Genomic DNA, 8,209 nt, shown 5'->3' on the forward strand with positions numbered 1-8,209 from the left:
GACGTTATGCGAAGTACCAGTGTTAATCTCAACTAACTTTTATCCCTTGTTGGAAGAAAAGTCATGTTTTCTTAAATCTCCAGAAAAATATCCAGTATAAAATGTAAGATCAAAACAGACAGGAGGTTAAACCACTCAGCAGTTTAATATCACTGAAAATTCTTCAGGATGGATTTGCCATATGCATTTTCTTTTGTTATGAAGCAAAAGAAAAGAATCAAGGAACTCCCGGTAGAGGCAAAGAGAACACCCAAAATACATCTTCAGGCACAGCAGAACTGATAAGCCTGGCTGTGCCACAAGCGTTTTTATTACGTATTTAATAAGATTAAACAGCCCTTGAAGTTTCATTTTCAGTACAGGATATCATAGTACTTCACGATGACGAAACTTCTTGCCTACATGCACTTTGAAGGAATAAATCACACCGTTATCCTGCAAATCAGTGGCACTAATTAAACACAGAAACATGAAACAAGGGTTTAATCTGATAAAGGATTTTTCCACTCCAACTATTTTTATCACCAAAATCCAGGAGAAGAGAGACAGGTAGGAAAAGCTTTGATATCTAAATACAGCTCCCATACACCCTGTAATCAAAGACAAATAAGTACTTCAGAAAGCTCCAGAGGCAAAGAGCTGCTGTAGTACAGGAAGAATTCACTTACTAAATGCAGGCTGTTTTTTTTTTTATCATGCACTTCTTTCTGGCTGCGGTCCATCCCGCTTTCTTTTTAGACTCCCAAGCCCTCTCTCCTGTCTGGGTCCCTGGACAGGCATTGCTGTTATTCACTTAAAAGTGCTCTTCTGGAGCAACTCGTTTAACAGAGATATGCCTTTTGTGTTCCTGCAAAACTGGCTTTGGTGAGGACAGTGTGCTTGTTTCCATCACCTTATCTGACCACGTGAAAATTGCTCTCCATGCTCACACCAGGACACCAAATAGTCCTGATACACTGAGTACAGAACACACAGATACTACAGCAGTGATGGCTTCCAAGCCACTAAGAGTGAAGTTCAGCAGTGAGCTTGGGTCAAGCTCTTTCTTTCACCAAAGAACAAGACTGTGTGGCTTATGCAGCCTTCAAGGCAGTCAGACAGCACACAGCAAGACCTTGGGCAGATAGCAGCTCTTCTTGAGCACTGAGCAAGCACTAATCTTAAAATTGCAGTACACGTAACCCACAACAAAGATAACCTGGAAGGAGAAGATGTCCCCAGCACTGCCTTGTCATTCCTGAGACAAACAGAATTTCCCCATGGGGATCTGAGAGGTCTTTTCCAAGCCAAGTCCAACCCCAGCCCACCCTCACCATGCCCACTGCCCACATCCCTCAGTGCCACATCCCCATGGCTCTGGAACACCTCCAGGGATGGTGACCCCACCACTCCCTGGGCAGCTGTGCCACTGCATCGCCACTCTTTCAGAGAAGAAAGTCTTCCTAATATTCAAGCATTCTACTTCCTTCCAAGACCTAATGTGTTAAATACAGACACCCTAAGAGCAGAGACACATAAATTTAGATTATAGCGCTGTCGTCTCACGCCATTTACCAAACTGTATAAACAAGAGTATGATTAATGCAGTGAAGCAAGTAAAAGTCCGTTCTCCAAGCTTTTGTAAAAATAACATCTCTGGAATGTATATTATTAGAGCATTAACCTGCAGAAGCAATGCTGCTTGTATCTGCCTGCACAATCCAGAACTCATTCAAAAAATAAGCGTTTCCTGGGTGTGTTCAACCAATCTAATTTTAACCAAGCAGCTTTATAAATTTACACTGGGTGGCAAGCCAAACCAAGTATCCATCTGGCAATTCCATACTTTTAGTTTTCCTCAAAAACATTGACAAATTTGTGTTTGAGCTGAAAGTCATGGAATCATAGAATGGCCTGGGTTGGAAACTATCATAATGATCATCTAGTTTCAACCCTTCTGCCACGGGCAGGGTTGCCAATCACCAAACCAGGCTGCCCAGAGGCTGCATCCAGCTTAACGATGCACTCACACCTGAAGACCCACTTAAGAAAACCAAAAATCAGAAGAGATGAAATTCATCAGGAAAGTAGATGCCACAAACCTACACACAATCCAATCACGCTGGACATTCAAGAGTCACCTGTTGGGAGCAGCCAAAAGAAAAGCCACATCCTCGGAAAGCCTCTTTCCTGGGCACTGGTTGCAACATGAAAGTCAAGTGACTGTCTCAGATTTAGGCTTACACCATCCACACCCCTAAGGTGAGATGCACACCAAAGCTTCACCGTGCTGAAGAGAAATAAATCTTCACATTCAGAGCATCTAAACGACTCTTGCTCAAGAAAGAGATGCAGATAGAGTATAACACAGCTGAATTTGCAGGAAGAGATCTTTTGGTGCTGAAGAGTTATTTTCAGCATGGGTCTTTGTCTCCTGCATTGATTATGGGTCCAGAACCAACACGTGGGAGATAAATGTTCCCAGAGTATTTCCAGCGGTCTTGCCAAGCATTTTTAGTCTCAGCACGCTGCAAAATAGTGGGCATTCACAGTTATGTTACTCTGATTACCATCTTGTTCTTTTTACACATTTGATTTTACTTGATTTTAGCAGCTGCTACCTCAAGTTTAAAGTGAGAAACATATTCTTTCCACCATCTGAAATCTAATACTTTCTGTCACTTTGCAAACAGTAGGCAGTAGAAATGGCTAAAACTTGTGGGCTGTGAGAAATCAGCTGCTTATTTAAGGATGCTTTTGAGGGATGAATAACATTATATGGAATAAATAGAATATCCATAATATGATGCCTTCAGTACCCGTTCATGTTATAGTTTGGTGAAATTTATCTGCTTACAATAGTACTACAAAAGGGCATCTACTAGAATCCATTTGATACACCTTCATGCTTCAATAAATAGGCAGCCTTTCTGAAGGGGACTGGTTGATGCCCAAGGAGGCTGTGGATGCCCATCCCTGGAGGCATTCAAGGCCAGGTTGGATGTGGCTCTGGGCAGTTTGGTCTGCTGGTTGGCGACCCTACACATAGCAGGGGGTTGGGACTAGATGAGCATTGTGATCCTTTTCAACCCAGGACGTTCTATGATTCTATGATGCAACAGTTAAACACAATATTGTTCTGGCAACTCTAGAGTATATGCTAGAAGTCGCTCTCTGATTTTCTGACTGGAAAAGGGATTTTCCTCCACCTCCAAACTGAATTTTCTCCATAAACTTTGTTATCTTAACCCTGTCATCTGAAATTTGCCATCGTGACTCATATATGGTACCTTCTCCATGAGACATGCATTAAAACGGATGGAAAAACATATCTCATCTGTGCATAAGTACCGTGTAAGTACTTCTTCATGAATAGGGCATTTCATCTCTCATCTAGTGCTGAGTGTGTGAAAGGAAACATACACAGCTGCATCCTGAAAAGACAAACTGAATATTAGAGTCTGTCATTAAAGTTTCTTGTAAATTCAAACAAAAATTAGTCAACAGAAACTAGTCATTGATACCAGATCACAACTGTGGCTTTGTCTCTATACATAAAGAAAAGAAATAAGTGTTCCAAGAGCAGCAGTAACTTCTGTAAACGCTCAATAACTTGCATTCTTTAAGTAATGATACAGCAGATAAGTCTCAGCCAGCTAAAGTACCATGAAAGTACACATTTGCACCAAAGTGAAGTCAGTTCAGAGCCTGAGAAAGTCCAAGTATTATCCAGTACTTGCTAATTGGTTTTCCCCATAACACCAACAGTCAGACTGGATGATCTCGTAGGTCTTTTCCAACCTTGGTGATTCTATGATTCTGCCTAAAATCCCTCCAGGTAACTTGCAGCTACAGCTAACTAGGAAATAGTTTTTTGCTGGAATTCATAGCTTTCAGCATCTTAGAAAATGTTTATCCTTGCATATGTCAAACATCATTTACTTCCAAGGTCCTCCTAAGCACTTCACCAAAGCCCATGCTTTTATCCGTACCACATATGCTTTAACTACACAAAAGTGATACTAATTTTTACCAACTGGCCTACAAGATGCTATCTTCCTGATGAAGACAGCATGACTGCACTCTGTTATCTGTTGATACCAATCTGTATATTCAGAGGCAGAGCACGTGATAGATATGGAACCTAATGCCATTTGATAATGGCTTTATTGCTTATCATCCTCTCATTTCTTCAGATAACCACAGTTAAAGGATAACATTCAGACCACAAACTGAAGGAAAGTCAAATATCTTCATTTGCTGATACTTACTACTACTGCAAAGAAAAGTCTTTCATCAGCCTCTCACAAATTTACTGCTCTTCATGCAGCTTTCATAGCTCAGAAAACTATAGCCCAGTGATCTTTTAACAGCACAAAGATCCCAGTTTACAATGGAACAACAAATAAAGCTATGGCATATATGGGACCAACCTGTTCCCAGTAAGCACACACCAAAATACCCAAGAACAACAATACCATAAATCTATTCCTTATCCACAGGGTCACTGGTTCCTTGGACTCGGCCGTGTGCTCCTATAGATTTTGCCCATGTTTGGTTTTGCTGTATTTATTTTACTCTAGGAAAGAATATAAGCACAAATGTTTTTGCGTGCTTTATGTCTCACTTAACCAGACTGCAGATTGTGAACAAACACAATAAAAATCTGAGAAACAGGTTAAAAAAAAAAAAAGAGAGAGAGAACAACCTCCACCTCTGCTTACGGATGAATGCACCAAGAGAAACTTGGCATGCATTCTCCTCACCTTTCCTCTTCTGTAAAGTCTTCCCTAACATAAAGGCAGCATTTAGCACAGCAATCCAGACAGTCTTTATCTGTGGCTCAGAAGTCAGCCAAGGCAAGCTCTTGAAGAGAATCTTTTCCCAATGGAGATGTTAAGTAATTAAGTCACAATATGAAGGGCTCAAAACTAATTTCTTAAACCTTTGCATTGAGAACATGAAAAAGAAAAACTTCACCCTTAAGGCACCTCTACTTGAGCACCAGGGGGAAGCTCACAGGAGGACAGATGTTCCTTAGGACACTGCAGCTGAGATCTAGACCCACAGAAGTTACAGAGCCCGGGTTCCTCTTCTTGTAATGAATCGTTTACTGAAGCAATTCACAGAAAAATGGAAAGTGACAAGTTCTAGCAATTACAGTTGGCAGCCAGTTTCTCCAGAACAGATGCCTGACTGTAATGAGAACATAAAAAGCTTAGTTTCTATCTCAAATTTTCTGTCATTAGAGTACGGGCATTACAAAACTCCACGAAGAATGAGAAGCACCTACAGAAAACACCTCGAGAAATGTTTTGTGAGGACTTATGAACTCCAACTTTAGCCAAATTAATGTACCTAATCAAAACCAGCTCCAGCAGAAGCACCTCTGAAGTGTTGAAATACATTTCCATCTGTTAGATTTCTCTTTTTCCAATAGTGTTTACTCTACCTCGAATTAAAGACACAAGTCTTTGATTTTATGAGCTTAATGCAATAACTTAATTTAGGTTGTTTATGTGTTGAAGGCCTTCAGACACCCAGGAGACTCAGATAGCATCAGGAGCATACAGATGCTTTTGGAGGGGATATTTCTTTTTTTTTTTATGTGAAATAAACTGTGAATTCCTTAATATATGTCTGCAGAAAGGTCTATACTGAAATAAAAGCTTAAAAGGGTGTCTTAGGGCTAGAAGAGGTGGTTTCCAAGCCCACTTATGGTTTCTAACCACAACTATGCAATATAAATAATGACATCATAAAAAAAATCCCTAAAATACTGTCTATAAATGACAACACAAGCATTCTAGGAAAGCAGGGTTTGTTTCTCAAAAGTGATACTCATTGCTACAACAAGGACGAATAGAATGTGTGTGTGTTAGGCAGATAACGGTGTGGAAATATGCCTCTGTTATGGTACATTTGGCAGTGGAAGCGCAAGCTGCAGCTGATGCATTAAACTGCAGCTCAATGGATGGCCCTTGTTTTAGGGCCTCAAGTCCAGAGAAATGTGAAAAAAAAGGCTCCGTGCTGACCTGCTCTATAAATAATGCTATTGAATTACGCCTCCAGCTTTATTAAGGGCACCAGAAGGAGTTTTATGGTTTCAGAAATACGGCATTGTACAATTTGGTCTGCGCTTGGTTTCCTTTAATGCTTTCCACCCTCAAGAATGCTGTTAACAAAACACGCCGTGCGCTGCAGAAGGTCATATCAATCATTGTCTTCTGCAAAGATCACTCCACGCCTACACCCAAAGTCAGCAACATGCAATAAAGTGCTGCTAAATGCCACATCTCTCATCACAGCTGAGTGTGACTCAGCAGCCAGCAAGAGCCCGCTCAGATGGAGCAGCCCTGCAGCACAGAGGTGTAAAGCTGGCTCTGTCATCCCTCCGTGTCTAAAAACACCTCCATCACCAGGGCAGCCAGAACATCATTATCCACATGTGGGGGTCTCTCAATTCAAACAGTAAGGCTGTCAGCCAAACTGGTTAGTTATTATTATTATTCAATCATTTTGCTTTGGCCAACGAGAACTCTCCACCTTTTGGCACTAACACTAGTGGTGCACCCAATGGACAAAGGCTTTGTAGTGTGCAAAAGTGAAGCCCACTGTGAAAGTCACTCACCTCCTGCTTTTACAGCACCTAACCAGTGGAGAAATAAGGCAAGCTAGAAAACCATCCTAGTGGCACAGGAGAAATGAGAGCCTCGTCATTGACCATTCAATTTAATTCATAATTCTCTCACTTGTTTAAATCCTGAAAAATGCTTTCACTATCCAAAACTTTCATCAAAGTAAGTGGCTCCACAGGTTCTGAATAATCCATAAACCCAGACAATTTCACAGCTGTCCTCACTACACAAAAAAGTTACATGGTGATGTTCCTCAGTTTATTTATTGCATAACTCAGTACCATAAATTAGACTTTGATAATAAAAGCTAATCAAAATAAAGACATACAATTCTACATTTTTTCCTTCCTTTGAAAGTTATCCCTGCGTTTTCCTCAAAGATGCTGCTTGTACAGGGCTAAGCTAGACCAGCAAAACCAATATGGAAAAGACAAAATGCATTCTCCAGACATGAACAATTAAAAAATGTAAAGACAATATTCTTAGCTGCAAACACTTATGGCTAAGCAGCAGACTTGGGAGGATGACAGAGTGCACTCACACTTACTCAGAGGTTTGATCGGATCCTCGTGGTATGGACACTATTTATTTATTTTCCATGGAGCATCATCCAGTGGCAGATGCCAGATGCATTGCAGAGGTACTCTTTGGTTTGTGGATGACAAAATGACTGAGTACTGATATATGTTACCTATATTGCCATATGGTGTAAAATGGTAGAATTCCAAGAACAACCTAGATATCCAACCAACCAGAAACCCATTACTCAGGGATTGAGGGACACTAGCCAAAATTCAGACAAGCACTGTACAAGTGCTGGCAAACCAAACTCTAAATAAACCATCTAAAGCAGCACTGAATCTTATAAATTCCCCCTAGTAGCCACACTAAACCGGGCAAACCTCAATCTCGCTGCGAGCTTCAAAAGAATAAGCAGATCGTTTTTAAGTGACGCACGGGACGCACCGCTTCCGGTAGCGCGGAGCGCTCCATGGGCTCACAGGGCACGGCCGAGCAACGCCCCCCGGCCCGCCCTGCCCGCGCTGGGCCGCCCCTCGCCCCGGTCGCGGTCGCAGGTGGCATTTTGGAGATACTGCGGCGAACCCTGCAGCTAGGAAGTGAAACCGTCGGGCTCGTAAACAGCAGTCAGTTAATACACTGGAGCCCTCATTAATATAATCAGTTTCGTATTAGCTGCTAAAACAACAGTTTGCCCCATTTATTAGTCAATGCCGTTTCTCTTAAGCAATGTGTTGTTCTCTGGTTTAAAAAAAGGGGGGGGGAAAGAAAGGTCTGTCATAAACTCTTGCCTCAAGTTACTGAATGTCATATTAGAGCACATTTTTCACCATGGATGAAAAATGAAGGTAGGTAGTCTTTCAAAACAGCTACTCCTGAGGACCTCAAAGGAAGAGATGGGAGAGAAACAACATTGTTTATGTCAAACAATGGATTTATGCCCTCCAATCTGCATGAGACACACAGAACAATGATGACAACAACCCAAAATGAAATCTACAGTGGAAACATTTAAAACATTAAAAACAAACAACAGCAAAGAAACAAAATCAGAAAAGCACTAATCATCCCCC

This window comes from Meleagris gallopavo, chromosome 8, assembly GCF_000146605.3.
Source record: "Meleagris gallopavo isolate NT-WF06-2002-E0010 breed Aviagen turkey brand Nicholas breeding stock chromosome 8, Turkey_5.1, whole genome shotgun sequence".
NCBI classification, from domain to species: Eukaryota; Metazoa; Chordata; class Aves; order Galliformes; family Phasianidae; genus Meleagris; species Meleagris gallopavo.